The sequence below is a fragment of the Micromys minutus genome (genome assembly GCF_963924665.1).
Source record: "Micromys minutus genome assembly, chromosome: 1".
Classification (NCBI taxonomy): Eukaryota; Metazoa; Chordata; class Mammalia; order Rodentia; family Muridae; genus Micromys; species Micromys minutus.
The window spans coordinates 83139879-83160798 of record NC_137969.1 but is presented as its reverse complement, the minus strand read 5'-3'; the positions used below and the strand labels follow the sequence as shown (position 1 = coordinate 83160798).

The window sequence follows — 20920 nt, the reverse complement described above, 5'->3', positions numbered from 1 at the left end:
ATTTAACAGCATCAAAATCTTCATACCCTTTCAGAATCTGTAAACTTTTATTTTCCACTTTTCAGAGTCTTTAGAAACTTTCTCTTTTCTGGAATTTGTGCAGAGTATGTAGTAGTTGTTATATGATAAAGTTCCAGACTCTTTTGAATCATATGCTTCTTAGAATAGATGGACAGGAAGGAAAAACAGAAGTCAAGGTTTTGGTAGCATCATGCCAAAGAGACCAAACTTTGCTGACCATCATGTGAGGTGGGTGGTTCATAGAGATTAATGAAGAAGGAAGGATCTCATATTTTTCTATTGGTGACAATTGAAATTAGGAGAAAAAACGTGATTGGTCACAGATGTCAGAATGATGCTGTAGGGCAGGTAGGGCATGTTGGGAACCCTGATTCTTGGTTGAGATGGTTGAAGCCCTGAGAATAATAAGTGAGATTGCAGAAAGCTTCCCAGTCTCCCGAAAATCAGGAATCCTTGCCATAAGCATCACACTACCCCGTTGGGCATTGGCCATGACCCAAGTCCTGCCTCCACAGGAGGATGTGACACCCAGCCAGACCAACCTCATTCTAGGACCCTCCCCCCTACAGGAAGATGTGACAGCAGGTCATGTAAGCTCCAGGTAGAAGCAGGACCGTCCCCAAATATGTAGACAAGGTCTTCCCAAGCTTTCAGGCCAAGCCAATAGGAAGTACCAGTGGTCAGACTCTGAACCATGTGTGTATATATACATACAAAAACAAACAAACAAACACACACACACACACACACACACACACACACACACACACACATGTGTAAGAATCATTCCACCTCCTAAGATTCTTTGTTCTAAAGAGCTGATAACACCACCCATTGAGAAGAGAATTCCTCTCCCGAGGTTTCTTGCATCCTAAGCCAAAGCCTCTCAGTGGCACAGTTCAGCCTTGCCAGGTGCTCTGTGGCAGCAGCAAAAACACTGGCAAGCTGAGCCCAGCAGTGGAGGCAGCCAAGTAGGTTTTTCCTCTCCGTTTACCTGAGCTCACTGGCCTGCCGAGCCCAGCAACAGAAGCATCAAAACTCTTTGCCCGGATTGGGCAGTGAAGCAGCAGCCAAATCAGTTTTTCCCTTTCCATTTGCCCAAGCTCTGAAGCACCAGTCCAACCCAACAGCAGAGGTGGCAGAGATCTCTGCTATCTCTAGCCCAAGAGCTGTGTGGGATTTCTGGCACAAGGTACCACATCATGCTACTCCTTATTTGGCCTTTAATAGTTTCTAGAAGTGTTCTAAGACTCTTCACTGGAAAATGATGTTTTCCTACCATTTGTAGTGGCAAAGAATTAATAAATTTTTTGAGACCTCTGGTATTTCCAAATAGTTTATTCTTCTCCCTGTATCTTTAGAAGTGACCTAGTCTGCTTTTCAGTACACATGTAATTGTTCTAAAAAGTTACTAGAATTTCAGTGGCTTCTAGCGTGAATTATAATTGATTAGGTTCTAAAATAAAGGTACTACCATATACAGTGGGTAAGCATGGATTTAGGAAATAAAGTCATAGTGCAGCCTGGACCATTTATTCTCTCTGAACTTGGGTTCTGCCTTTGAAATAGGAATAATAAGCCCTGCCCTATCAAGTGTTGTGAAATTAGTATAAATCATGGTCACTCAGCTTTAAAGCTGTCATTCACCAGCCCCTACAGTCTGGTAAGCATTCAATAAATGCCTTCTTTATCATTGCTATTTGTTATTTATCTAATAAAATGAAGGTGAGTATAAACATCTAATTTGAAATTGAGAGAAAAATTCACAGGGAAGAAGTTGGAGTAAGAAGTTGTGAGTGGAGAGGGGGCAAGGCTGGCTTCCATAATGGAGAGTCATCATTTCCTTTTTTTTTTTAAAAAATCTATTCCTAATAGTGAAGCTAAACTGTCCATGGAGGAATTATGGGAGAACCATATGGAATTCACCAGTGTAATTAGGCAGGCCCATTGGGTATTTTCCTTAAGGGTTAAAGGTGAGTAAAATTATTTAGGTCCATTATCAGTAGGTTTGTGGAGACTTTATGGAACACATCACACACTCATTCTCTTTTGTGTCTTCAGTTTGATGTGCTTGTGTAGCTACTTTACATAGTCACTGCCCTGTTACCCTGCACCTGTCAGTTTAGAGGACAGGAGATGGTCCGGTGTCTGAGAGCACAGCTTCTGAAACTGGACCACCTTTCCCATAGGTAACAAGCTGGCAACTATAGAAGTTTTCTTAATGTGCAAAAGCCAAAATTTAATTCAAAATTAAATTATAATGAATCTGAGGTGTTTCTGGCAGGGCTTACCCATCATACCATGCAATATCAATGAACACTACTTACAACACTTGGGCTCATATCCAAGATTATTGCATGCAATGAGTGTGACAGTGTCTTTTCTTGATATAGTGGGTTTCTTCTCCTAAAAAATATGATGGTTTAATTGTGGGAAAAAAGGTTAATTTTTCCGATCATTATATCTAAGGGCATAAATATCCAATTATAATTTGGAGTTGTGCTATGTTAGTATGCTTTTACTTTAAAACTAGTTAATTGAGTTGCTTACTTGAGTTTCATAAAAAAATAGTAAAATTTTGGCTTGGAATTATGACAGAATGCACAACAATTTCTGAAATTATCCTCAACATACTTTTGCGTATTTATGGGAAGAGGCATTTTTGGTGTTGATGATCATAACATCAAAATACCAACCAACTGTGAGTAATGTTGATGATGTTCTATAGCCAATGTTTAATATTTTACACAAAAAATTATAAAATACATTTATCACCATTAAGATTTTTATTTTGCCTTTAATATGTTATAAAATTATACAAATACTAAGCAATTGTTTTAAAGTAAATGCATAATTTATTTTCATTAAATGTTGGGTTTGTATATCTATTTTATGGACCTGTTTTTAGTGTCCCATAAAAATTTCCCAGAGGAAAGGTGTTACCTGTGGAAGAAGGTCTACCCTAGAGGATTTGGTAGCATCCTTAGCAAGTACTGGGTGTTTGGAAATAGGGAAGTATATTGCAGACTATGGAGGAAAGAAATCTCTGTCATTTCACTGACACACAGGTGTCAGAAGAAAATGGTAGTGGATCAGAGGTGAACAGTCATGTCTAGAGAACAGAACATCATAGATAACAGTTAAGGGAATAGAGACTGGATGCTCCTCATATGAAGAAAGAGACAAAGAGGTGGCAGGTAAACTACAGCAAACTCCAAGGGTTTGTGGGATCAGCCTTTGACTGCTCCCTTCTTAGCATGGGAACAACAAGATAGCCCCATAGCCTTTATACGTCTACATGTTGTTTTCATCTGCCTGAGGTAAACTGTATCTCTAGCTCTGAGGTCTCTGGACCTATGCTAAACCACCACTTGACATGTAATATAAAACTAGGGCATCTTTTTAAAAGATCTCAGGTAAGATGAACTAGAAATTGAACTAGAAATCAGAGACCCAATCACAGATATCCTGAAAAAAATTTCCGTTTAATGTCATGCCTCAGCTTCTCTGTTTTATAGTAATCTCCTTGGTACCTACTGACTTACAGGTGTTGGGTACAGAGTACAGGAAGGTCTGTCTGGTCTCTTTATTTCCTACCTCACACAAGGTGATAATAGAAAAACAGATGATACCCACTGTGGACCTCTGTTTCCACTTCAATTTTTTTTCTTAGCAAATTCTGCCAGCATCCTTCTAGTGAGAGCATCTTGCTTATTCTCTTCCTTCTCTGCTTCACTCTCAGTTAACCAGACACTCTTGACTCTAATTCATACATATTCCTAAAATTAATCTACTTTTTCAAAACTTGGCTGTAACTGAGTTGATTTAGTCTACAGCCATTCTTTGCTTATCAGTGGTTCTCAACCTTCCTAATGTTGCAACCCTTTAATACAGATCCTCATGTTATGGCAACCCCAGCTATAAAATCATTTCATGGCCACTTCATAATTTTGCTACTGTTATGAATCATAATGTAAATATCTGATATACAGGATATCACGCTAAGAAGCAGTACTCTATAATAATAATTTCCTAAATGTTGCCCATATTTCCAATCTTGTTCTGTACACTTTCCATCCTATTTTCTCCTCAACTCAGAGGTTTTTTTTTTTTTTTTTTTTTAAAATGTAAGTCTGTTTCTGCTGTGCTCCACTTAACTATTTTAGAGGCACACTTCTGTCCATAAGTTAAAACCTATACTCCTCAACCGAGTGACAGGTCTTATATCTGTATCCTGCTGAGCCCCCATAACCCCCCTCATATCACTTGAAGGCTAAACTGTACTCTGGTCTTGAGATTTAGTCACAGAGCTTCACTGTGTCCCAAGGCTCATTTGCCTGAAGCATTCCCTGCCTCCTACTCTGTTTCCCTCAGCCTGTATTTTGAATTAGCCTGCAAGTTCAACTTACCTCTGACTTCTATAAGGAAGTCTCCGACCTTTCAAAGTCTGAATACTAGGTCCTTTCGTCTGTTGTTGTGACTATTGTGGTTTTTAATTACTATCATAAGTATTTTGCCTTGTCTTCAATGAGCTATAAAGCTGAGCCTTGTCTGTCACTCACTCTTATATGCCCACCCCCCAACACTGTGCCTGGTACCAAACCGGGGCTCTCACATAGTTATTAAAATAAGTGACTATAGTTAGTCAAAGGTAAGCCATGGCTTCTCAAGTGGAAGAAACTGATAATTTACTTGAAGAAGAACCAATGAAAGTATCTGCTCCCAGAAAGTCACTGGTATTTCTCAATAGAGATAAGGCCATAAATGGTATTGTAACTCATCTCTGAAAGCTTCGTCTAGGAGGTCTGCCTAGAGGATTTGCTAAATTAGTTTGAGGATCAACACATGAAGATGGAAACTGTCTTTTGAGGAAAAATAAGACCTAATAGTTTCTAATTGGTTTATCTTCTTAACCTCAAGAGGGAGACAGTCTGGAAGAAATGGGTTCACAGTGGACTCTGGTGTTGTCTCTGTGTCCATGGGCAATTGAACTCAGAAAGAACCTACCTGATGCTAATTGACCTGGCACTATGCTGGGAGTATGTATTGAGCCTTAGAACAAGTCTGCAGCTTGGTTCCCTGTGTGGCTGAATGACAAGCTGGGCTCCTAAGACCTTGACAGGCTGCCAGCATGAGCCTCCTTCCAGTGTCTGCATAGTGCCCTGCTGCTGGGAGAAGAGAAACAGTGACACTTCAGTGCAGGTCCAGGCCCACTGGGAAGACAGGCATTGGCATAGAAAAGTTTTTATTCTGTCACCTAATGTAAAAATCAAGAGGACATGGTGAAATCATAAGAAGTAGATGAAAGCCAATGTCTCTGGCTTTATTATGTACTGTGAAGCTGGTCTTACTGTGGCAACAAAATTATAGGTTTTTATAGTACCTTTCTTCCCCAGGGCACCAGGTATTTCACTGTCTATTAACAGGCTTCCAACTGAAAAGCTCTCTTTTCTGGCTTCGTGTATATGTTCTCTCTGTGTGTAGCATTCTCTCTCTCTCTCTCTCTCTCTCTCTCTCTCTCTCTCTCTCTCTCTCTCTCTCTCTCTCTCTCTCTCCGCCCCCTCTCTCTCTCATAGTGAAGAAAAATAGGTTAAGAAATATGATAATCTATTATTGTGTGTGTGTATGTGTGTGTGTATTTCTGTGTATGTGTGTGTTAAACAGAATAGGAAGATATGTGAAACAAAACAAAAAAATTTGAAGTAAAGAAATAAGAAGAAAATACAGACCATTGCACTCCACTTCACATATGGTGATGGGAAATCTCGGGGGCAATGTGCATTTTTAAAACAATAAGCAAATGGAAGAAAGTTTTTTTTCTTCTCCTGAAGGTCATTTTCTCTTCAGAAGTATAATCTCAATCTCTCGCTCTGTTTTGAGAGGGTATAAACTTTTAGGAAGGGGGGCTTAGTAAGAAAGTGGGTCACTAGGACAGTGTCCTTGAGGGTATGTTATTTTTGGCTATTTTAGTCAGTTCTCTGCTTTTTGGTCCAGCCATTATATGAAGAGTTTTATTACATGTTCACCACACCATTAATCTATTCCTCCATGCCTTCTCTGTCATGATTGACTGCTCCCCTTAAAACTATGAGAAGAGATGCACATTTTATCTTTTTTGTATATTGCTCACAATTAAAAAAAGATGTTTAAATATATGAGATAAAATTGTATCACTTTTCTCTCTCCCTTTCTTCTAAGAATTCCTTCACAGAAGCCTTTCTTTCCAATTCCCCTGAACCTTCCCCCACTCTAAAGTTAATAGTCACATTGTCTTTGATTATTATTGCTACACACACACACACACACACACACACACCCCAAAATATATAAATAATACCTGCTGAGTCTGTTTTTATTGTTTGTGGTTTCAGAATTGACCATTCTGCTTTGGACAACCAATAATGGGATTCCTCCCTGGGAGAGGCTAATTCTCCACTTCTCAGCAGTCACATGACAATTTCCTCTTTCCATGTTAGCATATCCATTGCTACTCTCATTTCTCTGGTCTTGTTTATGTAGCTATTCCAAGCTACATAGGCCTTTTAATCCATGAATTTCTTGGTCATTTGGCTTTTACAATCATTCTTCTCACTGTTGATGTTCCCTGAGCCATAGATTCAGGAGCTATAATCTGGGTGTATTTACTTTAGGTCCCCACAATTTGTTGGTTTCTGTATTGTACCTAGTTGTGGTTTTCTGTAATGTGGTTTTCCTTACAGCCTTTGCTGTAAAGAAAGACTTGTTTGATGTGGGGTTGCAGCTACACTTATCTATATTATCTGTGGGTTTAAGGATAACATTTAGAATGTAGTAAGAAATTGTGTTTGTCTTGTAAAGTGGCAATAGTAGATCCTTTTCTAAAGTCCATGGCTTCACTAGTCCTGGGAAGTTGCCTAGTATTAGGCAGAATTCTCTTCTGGTGAATGAGAATTTGTGGTTACCACTGGTATGAGAGTGTCATTATTGCACCTTTATGTGCTGTGCTGATCATTGTCATGGTTCTTAGGTGTTGAAGATGGGTAGGATTGTTTAATTGCTTCCTTAATTGGGCAGCTTTCATAGTATTTTCTGGAACTATTGAAGCTAGAACATGGAAACAAGCTTTCAGGTAAGACCTAACTTAAATAGTGAGGTGTCTTTGGCAAAGAGTCCCACACTCAACTTCTGAGCGGCAAATAACTCTACATCAATAGTCTATATTGTTTGGGAAATGACTTATACTACCTTGACTAGTTTTCAAAATGAAGTTTCTCAATTATTCAAAAGACGACATCTCATGCCTAGTGCTGGGATTTTTCTTAGTTCTTGTTGGGAGAGCACTGTCATCTTAACTGGCTTTACTTCCTTTAAGGTGTGTGTGTCTGTGTGTGTGTGTGAGTACATACACTTATTGTGTATAGTTTAGGTAATTATAAAATAGTATAATTCCTTGAAGATTTTTCAAACAACCTTTGTGGTATTTGTCTCTCATTCCTCCTACTCTGTCTATATTATACTTCCTTCCTTCTCCCTAGTTGGAACTTCCTCCAAATTTTTCTGTTTCCTATTTGATGATTACCTATTACCAAAATATCTTGAAATAAACCTAACTAGGGAGGAAAAAGACCTCTATGATGAAAACTTTACGTTTCTGAAGAAAGAGATTAAAAAACACAGTAGAAAGTAGAAAGGCATTCTATGTTCATGGATTGGTAGAATTAATATTGTGAAAATGACCAGCTTACCAAAAGCAATTTATAGGTTCAGTGCAATCACAATCAATAAACCAACAACATTTTTTTTCCACAAAAGTTTGAAAGAACTATTCTACAATTCACATGAATCCAGAAAATATCCTGGATAGCCAAAGCAATCCTAAACAAAGAGTGGGATAATGGAGGGATAACTATTCCAGATGTTAGGACATATGATAGAGCAACAGTAACAAACAAACAAACAAACAAATAATATGGTACTGGCATATTTTATCTTAAAGTAGCTTTTGTCAGCCATGTTTTCACATCAAGAAAAGAAGTTATATACAGAAAATTGCTATTAAGAAGTGGGGTTATTGCTGTGATAAGTCTTAGTCTGTGGTTCGCAGCCCTTTGGGGTTGATATGCTGGAGAAATGAGGAACACTTTGTGCCTGAAGGCTAGAGGTACCCTCGAATTTTTATGTAGAGCTTAATAGATATACTGATGGGAGTTCAGAAGACAGAATACCATAAAAATGCAGGCAGAGAGGGCCTGATCCTAAGATTTCAAACCTAGACAAGGAATCTATTGGGAATTAGACTAAAGACCATTGTGCTACATATGGCAAAGAATCTGGCTATGTTTTGCCCGTGTTCTAAATAACTGAGTGTTACTGAATTAAAATAGACTGAGTAATAGTGATAGACTGGGATAGTGAGATCTCCTATCAGGTACAAATCCTTGGTACCAAGCCTGACAATTTGAGCTTTCAGAACCCACATGGTAGAAGGGAAGAAGTCCTCTGACCTCTACATGCATGTATGCATGCATACGCACACACACACACACACACACACACACACACACAGACACACACACACAGACACACACACACACACACACACACACACACACTAAATAAATGCAATACAATTAAAAATTATAATAGACTAACTTATTTGGGGAAGGAGAATGTCAGGACAGCAAAACATTCATGATATTATGTGGTTATTACTCATTGTTTTTAGGTAAATGTATGGAGAGCAAAAAGTGGTGAATAGATATTTGTAAAAAATGACTTGAAAGTTTGGTGATGGAAAGAGGATAAGTTCCTTAACAGTGAACAAAATAATGCAAAATAAATGACCATAAAGAGATTAGTGCCATGAAGCATATTGTAGTTTGTGTTGTGACAATAGGAAAGTTCCCACCCTCAAAGTTTCCAAGTGTAAAGTTGCAACAAATTCACAAAACAATCCTTTAAAAAAGAATGTAATGCTTCCAGAGAACCCTGGTGGGAAAAGGGTTATGAAGCGAGTGTTTCTCCATATTTAGCCACACATACATGCAGCCTTCACTGCAGGAATGGATAAAGGGGCCAGGTTACACATTGACTTGGCTGCAAAATTTGTTATTCTCCATATGGTACTGGTCTTGTCAGTATGCAGAATGCAAGAGTGATTGGTCATAAGGGATTGTACAAAGGCCCTAGGAAAAATCATGTGGGGACAGGTAATGTGTAGCAGGCTTAGATTTCCTGCAAGAAGTCTCCAAGAAAGCTATTTGTGAAGCTTCATCTTTCCAGAGAAACTACCACCTAGCCAACTAGCCAGTACTATCAACAATCAGCCAAATTGTACATCCTGTATCTTTTAGGCCTACAGCATAGCTGGATGGCTCAGGTATTCCTGAGTTCATTTTTACAGTTTTGCAGGTGGCAGTTATACCTCAATGACTTTGCCATGGGACCAGTGTATACTATACTAAACAGTCATCTAGGAGTACAGTATAATTAAGCTGTTCAACTCCAAAGACAGAAGTCTAAAGCAGAAAAAAGTTATCATGTCACATATAATGTACTCTATATCAGACTAGCAGATTTCAATGGAGTCTTTGGAGGACTGAGGAGAATATTATGATATATTCAGAATGCTAAAAGAAAATAGATATTCCAGCTTCTGTAAAACAGAGGCTGCTGTCAATAGAACAAAATGGCAACCAACAGAATGGGAGAGGATCTTTAGCAATCCTACATCTGAAAGTTGGCTAATATCCAATATATACAAAGAACTCAAGGAATTAGGCTCCAGAGAATCAAATAATCTTATTTTAAAAATGGGTGACAGAGCTAAACAAAGATTCAGAACTGAGGAATGTTGAATGGCTGAGAAGCACCTAAAGAAATGTTCAACACCCTGAGTCATCAGGGAAATGCAAATCAAAACAACCCTGAGATTCTACCTCACTCCAGTCAAAATGGCTAAGATCAAAAAGTCAGGTGACAGCAGATGCTGGCCAAGATGTGGAGAAAGAGAAACTCTCCTTCATTGTCGGTGGGATTGCAAGCTGGTACAGTCACTCTGAAAATCAGTCTGGCGGTTCCTCGGAAAATTGGACATAGTACTTGTTATTGTCTTTATGCAAGGAGGGCTGGCACAAAGATAAGGCAGTTTGTTTTATCTAAGTGGGAACAGAGTTTTAGAATTGGGAGAGAAGCCAGAGAGAGAGGAAGGCAAGATGGAGGAAGTTGAGAATGACCCTCTCTGCATGGCTCTGCATAGCTACAGGTTATGAATACTTTATAAGGGAAGAATTTGTATAGGGTGATCTGGCTTGTCTAGGTGAGCAAATTATATCATATTGTTTAGCTCTGAGTTTATGTTGTGGATGTTTTGTGCAGTGTAAAATTTACTGAGAAAACCTGAGATAAAGCCATTGTTAAATTACAAGTTTCTGGATATTTGAATTTGTTGGGCTGCTTACAGTGTGGGTAGAGTGCATGGCTGGCCCTTTTGCCATGAAAGAAACTAACTAGATGTTGGCCACTGATGAGATAAATATAATGTTAATTCTATATGACCTGCCAGTGCAGGAACTAACATGGAAGAGACCACCGAGGTCAGAGAGTACCTGAAACTGACCACCTCCGAGATAATATACCCAGCTGATGCCATATGGCTCTAAGAGTGTCAGCAATAGCATGGATTGGTAGATCTTTTCAATATTTACTGGAAGAAGTACTACCTGAGGACCCAGCTATACCACTCCTGAGCATATAACCCAAAGATGTACCAACATATAACAAGGCCACATGCTCCACTATATTCACCGCAGCCTTATTTATAATAGCCAGAAGCTGGAAAAAACCCAGATGTCCTTCAATGGAGGAATGAATACAGAAAATGTGATATATTTACACAATGGAGTACTACTCAGCTATTAAAATCAATGACTTCATAAAATTCTTTGGCAAATGGATGGATCTAGAAAATATTGCCCTGAGTGAGGTAACCCTATCACAGAAAAATACCCATGGTATGTACTCACTGATAAGTGGATATTAGCCCAAAAGCTCAGAATACCCAAGATAACAATTTACAGACCACATGAAGCTCAAAAAGAAGGATGACCAAAGTGTGGCTGCTTCAGTCCTTCTTAGAAGGGGGAACAAAATGCTCATAAGGGGTAGAGAGTGGGAGGGACTTTGGAGAAAGAGAGAAGGGGGAGGGGAAAGGGGGGTCAAGATAAGGTATGGGAGGAGACAGGGATATATACAGAGGGTCAGGAATTTGAACAGAGATGTGTAGCAATGAGGGATGGGGAACTGGGGGTAGCCACCAGCAAGTCCAAGATGACAGAGAGGCAAGAGTCTCCCTGGACCCAACAGGGATGGGGTTAGCAGAAATGCCTAACAAAGGGGAGGGAGAACCTGTAGAGACTATATCAAGAGGTTAGGCAAGGCCCTCAGTTGGGGGTTAGGACCACTCACTCATCTCCAAATTCTTAACCCAGAATGGCTCCCGTCTAAAGAAAATAAGGGGACAAAGTGTGGAGCAGAGACTGAAGGAAAGGCCAGGTAGAGACTGCACCTCCTGGGGATCATCCCATCTTCAAGCACCAACCCCTATTGAGGATTCCAAGAAGTACTTGCTGACAGGAACCTGTTATAGCTGTCTCCTGAGAGGCTCTGTTTGTGCCTGACAAATACAGAGGTGGACCAACAGGGAAAGAACTAAAGGAGCTGAAGAAATTTGCAACTCCATAGGAAGAACAATATCAATCAACCAGACCCCCCAGAGCTCCCAGGGATGAAACCTCCAACTGAAGAGCACACCTGGAGTGACCCATGGCTTTATCTGCATATGTAGCAGAGAATGGCATTGTCTGACATCACTGGGAGGAGAGAGGCCCTTGGTCCTGGGAAGGCTTGATGCCCCAGTGTATGGGACATTCATAGAAGCAGGGGGAGAGAAAATGGGAGAGGGGGTTTCCAGAGGGGAAACCAGGAAAGAGGATAATATTTGAGATGTCAATACATAAAATATCTAATTTAAAAAAAGGAGAAAAGAGAAGGGAGAAATGTGATTGTTTTATAATCTCAAAAATAAAATAAAATAAATAAGAGTACACAAGTTCAAATAAATGCCTTAAAAAAGAAAAGAAAAGAAAAGAAACATTCCGTGTAAGAATAATATATCTAGACAACTGTTTTCTGCTTTCTGTCAAATACTCATACTCTCTCAAACAAACAAACAAACAAACAAATGTATGTTGATCATGATAAAAATATTCAAAATTATAAGTCCATCAATAAAAATAGTTATACCAATGATAAAGGAAAGAAATCAAACTTTGTCACTGTAGAAAAGCTACCAAACCACAAAGATTAGTAAAACAGGAAGAAAAAGGAAATCTGAAGCAATTAGAAAAGAGAAAAACATCAAGAACATGGTGTCAGTTCTTTATTAACATTGACATTAACCTTGAGTGTAAATGGATTGAATTTGTCAATCCCAATTGTCAACATACAGACAGATAGATAAAAAAAAGAAAAGAGAAGCAACTATATGGTGCCTATAAAAGACAAACTGCTGAATAAAATAGAAACTGGAAAAAAAAAAAAAAAAAAAAAACAGAAAAAGATATTTAGCCTAAGTAGAAACTAAAAGTAAGCAGGGATCTCTATTATCATGTAGATAAGACAAAAATTTAAAAACTAAAAATTTAAAAAAGACAAAGGTCATTATATCATGATAAAAGAATCAATTCAGCAAGAAACTGTAGTAATTATATGATATATACTAAACTGTATCACAATATGTTAAGCAAATATTATTAGGTCTAAAGGGAGAGAGAGTCTCCGATGTACTCATTGACGATGTCAGCACATGCTTTTGGTCACTGTACAGGTCACAAAACAGACAAATATCAGAGTTAAGCAGTACTGTGAAAACAAATGGTTCTGAGAGATGTTTACAGGATACTTCATAGTAGCTGTGCTCTTCTCAGCACATTCTCTAGGTAAAACCATTGCTATGATCAGTCATAAAGTCTCAACATATTAAAAATTTAATATCATGTCATAGCTCTTCTTATATAATGGAATTAAATTAGAAGTCAAGAGCATGAAAACTTTAGATGGTCTTGAATTACCAATTGGTCAATAAAGAATTAAAATGTAAACTTAAAGGTCTTGAAACAAGTTTAAAATGGAAACACAATATACCCAATATCTGTACTATATAGCAAAATCAGTAGTAGGAAAGAGACTCATAACACTAGATGTCTGAATTAAAAAACAGTAACAAAAATTAACAACCTAATAATGAACCTTGAAGAAGTAGCAATGTAAGAACAAACAAATCCAAAGTTAGTCAATGGTTCATAATAAAACAGAGTAGAAATAAATTAAAATTTGATTCTTTTGAAAGATCAAAAATTTAACAAGTCCTTTGCTAGATTAAGCATTGAAGAAATGAAGCAAAAAGTTCATCGAATCATGTAGTAAAAAATTCCATTCAGGTACAGGATAGCTCCCTCTGAACTGTTAGCCAGGAAGACTCAAGAAGTTCACAAGTAATACAAATTATTGCTAGTGCTTTTGATTACCTATGAGAACAAATAAAGCTGAATACAAAACACACTTTAGATACAGGACACAGAGAAATCCAGCAGAACTGAGTTGGGGAATTCTTTCCTGTTGATTAGTACCGTAAGATGATACTGAAGTTGTTGGGGGAGAAATTGTAAACCAATTTTGGATCCTGTGTGCTAAACTACAGATCTATCAGCAAGATATTCCCAAGGTACAATAACAGCAAGATAGTTTCAGGGATTATCAACTACTCCCTGCATGAATCTTGGAGTGGGGGCTGCTGCATGGGAGAAAATAAATATCTGGTTCTGTAAACCAGAAGTTTTCAGAACTATGCCTAGTGAGCTCATGGGACTTATGGGGGAACCCACTAATGTTCTGATAAATGGACAGGTAGTTATATTCATTTCTACTTATGTATACTGGCTGATGCAACCCTCAGCCAGAGTCATGGAAGCCACATCTAGTCACTTCTCACTGGCAAGAATCAAAGTAGAAGCTCATATCTTATCAAAGAACTCATCTAAGAATGAGAGAATAATGAATGCTAATCCTTAAATGGGACATTTATTTCATGTGCCTGAGGCCCATGGAACATGATGCAAGCAGGAATGGGACAATTGTAAGAGTCATAGGATAGTGAAGAGTGATGTGATGTTCTGTATTCTGGATATTACATGTCTATTGTAATCAGGAGCACACAGCAACTGTGATCACTGCTCAAGAGAGGCATGAGTGAGATGGGAGGGAGAGAAAAAGAAAGAGAAAGAGAGGGACAAGGGGAATGAGGAAGGGAGGGACAGAGGGAAAGAGAGAGGAATAGAGAGCAGGGGATTGGAAAATGTAGTAATATAGTAATATATGCTATGCATACATATGTGCAAGCAAAAACTCATATGTATATATATATGTATATATATATATAATACATTTTAAAAATTCTAAAAAATTCTAAAAATCATTTGGAATCACAAAAGACAAAGCAATCTTCAGAGAAAAGCTGTAGGCATCATAATACCTGACCTTAAAACATACTGCAAAACTATAATTAAAACAGCATAATATTGGCATATATAAATGAAACAGAAATAAAAATTAGAAATAAAGTCATAATAAACTTACCTATCCAAAACCAATTGATTTTAGAAAGAGGTATCAAGAACATGCAGTAGGAAAAAAAAAAAAAAAAACTATTGAAAAACTGGGCATATAAATTTAAGAGAATGAAATTAATCTCTTGGTTCCACCACATACAAATGAACTCTAAAAGAATCGAAGACTTCAGTGAGAAGTCCTGAAACTATGAAATCACTAGCAGGAAATAAGGTGGCCTCTAATCAGGGAAGCAGGTAGGCTGACTGCAGATTTTCACCTCTCATCTTATTCTTCTAAATCAAATTCTCCAGTCTCATTCCAAGCTCAGTACCATAATACCTGGTGTCATCTTTATTTGTTTTCTGACCCCACTCCCAACAGATCACAAAAATTTCCTTTAATTTCCCATCTCCCAACTCTTCATATTATCCCAGCCTCCAACACCAGCAGGTATTCTCTGAGAACTCTTCTACTGAGTGGACTAGGTAAACAGGTAAGCCAACTGAAGACTTTTACCACTCTCTCCTCTCCAAAGCCAAACCCACAGTATCATCCCTAGCTCTGCAACACAATATCTGCTGCAACCACCCTCCACCCCATATCTCTTTTGTATCCCACAAACCTCCATTCTCCAACACATTGCTTTGTCCCAGTCACTGACTCTGGAGGATACACTCTGAGAAGCAATAGGCCACACTTGTTAAGGAGGTAGGTTGGATGACTTTAGATCTACCACTTTCTTCTGTTCCTCCAGAGCCAGTTCTTTAGTACCAACCCAGCTCTATAGGAGACTTCTGGGGTGACTTCTCTTCACTGACTCCCCCTTCCACAGAGATTAAATAAGAAAATTCAGGGGAACACTCTGCTGCTCTCCTGCCTCTTGTGAACCTATTTACATTTCTATCTTATCCCCATTCCTAAGTATCAGTTCCCAAAACCTAGAAACACATTTTGTCTCAAAGATCCACTGGCCATACCTACCAGGTTCACAGAGAATTCCCTACTAAACAACACACAGCCATTATTCTTTTCTAGAACCCAGAAAAAAACCACAAACCAAGGAACAAAGTACACACCCAACAAAGACAAAACTAGATATCAGTACCTAGACCTATAATCATTCCAATCCCAGATATCTAGATGTCAGTTTAAACATAGATTCAGTAACAGAGCAACATGTCTCCACTAGAGTTTAGCAACATTACCACATTGGGCCCTGAGTACTCCAATATAGCTAAAGTATAAAAAACATCCTAAAAGCTCCTAAATAAAGATGACAGAGGTCCTTAAAGAGATTAATGCATTCTTCAAAGAATCCAAGGAAAACACAAACAAATAAGAGAAGAAAATAGACCAGAAAATGTTCAAGGCTAGAAAATAGAAATAAAATCAGTAAAGAAAATCCAAACTGAGGAAATTCTAGCAACGAAATACAGAAATCCAAACAGGAACTATAAAGGCAAAGCAAGTTTCACCAACATAATATAAAAGGTAGAAGGGACAATCTCAGGCACAGAAGACACTATAGAAGAAATGGATAGATCAGTCAAAACCAAATTAAATCTAAAAAACAAACAAAAAAAAAATGCCTAACACAAAACATCTAGGAAATTTAGAGCATTATGAAAAAAATAATAGGAATAGAAGAAGGAGAAGAATCCCATATATAAGGCACAGAAAATATTTTTAACAAAAATTATAGAAGAAAAATTTCCTAACTTAAGAAAGGAGATACATATAAAGGTATGAGAAGTATAAAGAACAGAAAATAGATTGGACCAGGTAAAAATATCTCCTTGGCACATAAGAATCAAAACAGTAAACATATAGAACAAACAACATTAAAAGCAAAAGGTAAAATGACCAAATAACAAAGGCAGACCTGTTAGAATTACACTTGACTTCTCAATGAAGATTCTAAAAGTCAGAAGAGCCTGGAAAGATGTGTTGCAGACTTAAAGAGACTACAGATTTTAGACCAGACTATTATACATAGGAATACTTTCAATCAACTTAGATGGAAAAAATAATATATTTCATTATAATGTCAAATAAAACAATATTTATGTACAATTCTAGTCCTACAGAAAGCAACTCAGGGTAAAGGGGTTAAAAAGAGTTTAAAAAATGGGGGTGGGGTTCTAAGAGGCAAACTGGAATAATAGCTATGTTAATATCTAACAGAATAGATGTCAAACCAAAACTAATCAAAGAGCTAGATTTAATACTACATACTTTTCAAAGGGAAAATAATCAACCAAGATGATAGTCAAATTCTTAACATGTATTTTATTAAGCACAAAGGAACCCAAGTTTGTAAACAAAATACTACTATAACTTAAATTATATATTGACCATCACACAGTGATAATGGGTGACTTCAATAGACAAGTCATCTACACACAAACTAAACAGAAATATTGGATAATCAATATTATAAACCCTATGTACCTAACAGGTATCAACACAAAACATTGCACTCAAATATAAAAGTATATACATTCTTCTCTGTATCTCATGGAACTTTCTCCAAAATTGACCACATACTCGAACATAAGTACATCTCAACAGATACAAGAAAACTGAAATAATACCCTGCATCTTATCAGACCATCATGGGTTAACCCTTGGACACAGAACATGTCACTACTGGATTAAAAAATAGGTTAAGATGGAGTTCATAGCATTAAGTTCTTTCATGAAGCCCTAGAGAGATATCATGCTAGCAACTCATGGTGGTTTGGATATAATTGGCCCCCACAGGCTCACAGGGAGTGGCATTTGAAAGAATTTGAAAGAATTAAGACATTTAGCCTTGAAGGAATAGGTGTGGCCTTGCTGGAGGAAGTGTGCCAGTGGTGGTGGGCTTTGTGATTTGATATGCTCAAGGCCAGGCCTAGTTCTCTCTCTCTCTCTCTCTCTCTCTCTCTCTCTCTCTCTCTCTCTCTCTCTCTCTCTGTCTGTCTCTTTATCTGCTGCCTGTCTGCTGATCCAGAGACAAATCTCTCGGATCTTTGGCTTCAGCACCATGTCTGCCTATGAACTGCCATGTTTCTCAGCAAGATGATAATGGACCAAACTTCTGAACCGGTAAGTCAGACTCAATTAGAGTTGTCATGGTCATGGAATCTCTTCACAGCAATAAAACTTTACCTAAGACATAATTTAAAAGAATACCTGAAAACTCTTGAAAAGACAGAAAAAAAAAAAAAAAAAAAAAAAAAAAAAAAAAAAACCACATCAGAAAGGAGTACCGGACAAGAAATAAATTCAGAACTGAAATTAATAAAGTAGAAACAAAGAGAAAAATTTAAAAAATCAATGAAATAATTTGTTCATTAAAAAATCAGCAAGAACAACAAATTCTTATGCAGATTAACTAAAAGATGGAGAAAGAATATTCAAATTAATAAAATCAGATTTGAAATGTGGAACATAACAACAAAACCAGAGGAAATCCAAAAATTATAAGGACATACATTAAAAACTTGATTTTCACTAAATTGCGAAATGGATAATTTTCTCAATAGGTACCAACTACCAAAGTTAAATCATTATCCCAGATGCTGGGAGATGTTTACCATTCTATTATCTAGCCCAAGGCTGCCCACTGGAGACCTGCTACACCAGGAATATCTAGGTTAGGCCTTTCCACTTAATACATCTAGGGACAACCAAATGGCTAAAATTCAGCATAAAAATAAAATCAACAAAAGCCAAACCAACATGGCACATTCAGAGCAGAGCAATCTTATTACAGCAAGCCCTGGGTATCCTAACACAACCAAAGCACAAGAAAATTTTGATCTTATAAAGATGATAGAGATCTTCAAAGGGGAAATGAATAAATCCCTTAAAGAGATACAGGAAAATACAACCAGACAGGTTAAAGACATGAATATTCAAGACTTGAAAATGAAAAGAGAAGTAATAAATAAAACACAGAAGGAATCTTGGAAGTAGAACCCCTAGGGAAGAAAATTGGAACAACAGATGAAAGCATCACCAACATAATGTAGAAGATAGAATCTCAGCAATATAAGATATGGTAGAAGAAATTGATACATCAGTCAAAGGGAATGTTAAATCTAAAAAGATTCCTGACACAAAACATCCAGGAAATATGAGGTACTATAAAAACATCAAACAGAGTAACAGAAATAAAAGAAGGTGAAGAGTTTCAGCTCCAAGGCCCAGAAAATATTTTTAACAAAATCATAGAAGAAAATTTCCCAAACCTAATGAAAGAGATGCCTATAAACACACAAGAGAGCTTACTTATTAGATTGAACCAATGAAGAAACTTCTTCTACTACATAATAATCAAAACACTACATCTTCAGAACAAAAAAAGAATATTAAAAGCTACCAGGGAAAAGGTCAAGTAACATACAAAGGCAAGCCAATTGAAATTACACCCGACTTCCCAACAGAGACTTTAAAAGCTAGAAGGGCTTACACAGATGTCTTGCAGCCTCTTAAAAAAACCACAGATGCCATCCTAGACTACTATACCTAGCAAAATTCTCAATCATCATAGATGAAGAAAACAAGATATTCCAAGAAAAAACCAAATTTAAACAATATCTGTTTGCATATGCAGCCCTATGGAAAATACTAAAAGGAAAACTCCAACCCAATGAGGTTAACTATATCCAGGAAAACAAAGAAAATAAACATTTCCACACTAGCAAATACAGAGTGATCAAAACACACACACACACACACACACACACACACACACAGACACAGACACAGACACACACACACACACACACACACACACACACACAAAACATACTACTACTACTACTACTACTATCACCACCACCAACATAAAAATAACAGGAAATTACAATAATTGGTTATTAATATCTCTTGACATCAATGTACTCAATTCCCCAATATAAAGACCTAACCTAATAAAATGGATGTGAAAACAACATCCATCATTCTGTTGCATACAAGAAACACATCTCAGCAACAAAAATAAGCATTACCACAGAGTTAAGGGCTAAAAAAAGTTTTCCAAGCAAACAGACCCAAGAAACAACCTGAAATATGTCTAATATTTAATAAAATAGACTTTTAACCAAAATTAATAAAAGAGATAAAGACATTTTATAATTATCAAAGGAAACACCTATCAAGATGACATCTCAATTCTAAACTCCTATGCTCCAAATGCCAGAACACTCACATTCATAAAAAAAACATTACTAACACTTAAATCACACATTGAATTTCATTCATTAAGAGTGGGAAATATTGACAGCCTATTCTCAACAATGGGCAGGTCATCTAGACAAAAACAAAACAGAGAAATAATGAAACTAACAGAAGTTATAAATCAAATGGACCTAGCAGATATCTATAGAACATTCCACTCAAAGACAAAAGAATATACCTTCTTCTCATGGAACCTTCTCTAAAATTGACCACATACTTTGTTCCAAAGAAAGCATCAAAAGATACAAGAAGATTGAAATACCCCCTTGCATCTTATACTACCACGGATTAAAGCTGGACTTCAAAAATAGGAGAAAACTTACTCACTCATTGAACTTGAACAACTCTCTATTCAATGATTACTGAGTCAGTGAAGAAATAAATAAATTAATTAAAGATGTTACAGAATTCAATGAAGATGAAGACCTAACATACCCCAACTTATGGAACACAGAAAAGCAAAGTCAGTGGGATTGAGGACATCACAAGTGGTCTTACAAAGTCAACCAACCTGAGCCCAGGGAGCCCTACATAGGCTAAACCACCAACCAAAGAGCATACAGGGGCTGGATTTAGATCCCCTACATATTTGTAGCAAATGTGCAGTTTGGTCTTCATGTGGGTTCCCTTATAATTGGAGTGGGGGTTGACTCTGATTCTGTTACCTGCTATTGGGTCTTTTTTTCCTAGCTGGACTGCTTACTTGGGCCTCAGTGGAAGAGGATGTGCTTAGTCCTGCTGAGACTAGATTCCCCTGGGTGGGGTGGTACCCAAGGGATCTTTCCCTTCTCTGAAGAGAATAGGAGTGGGTAATAGGAGAGGAATTTGTTAAAGTGGAACTTAGAGGTGAGGAGGGAGGGGTGTTTTGATATGGATATAAAGGGAATAAAATTATTAAGCACATAAAGTTTGGAGGGGAAAGTGGTAATGAGGGTAGTGGAGTAGGGAGTAGATTTGATATCTGTAATATACCAAAACACAATGTATTTATAATATAATAAAATAAATAATACTTAAAAAAGTT

At 37.4% G+C, this 20920-nt stretch overlaps 1 pseudogene across 1 annotated transcript in view; it reads left to right on the top strand.

Annotated features, from left to right (window-relative positions):
• Positions 1–404: 404 nt before the first annotated feature.
• LOC308432591 (ETS translocation variant 5-like) overlaps positions 405–20920 on the top strand; it is a 160055-nt pseudogene continuing 139539 nt past the window's right edge. Inside the window, exon 1 of the transcript in view lies at positions 405–611. The product of the transcript in view is annotated as an ETS translocation variant 5-like (transcript). The remainder of the gene's footprint in view (positions 612–20920) is intronic.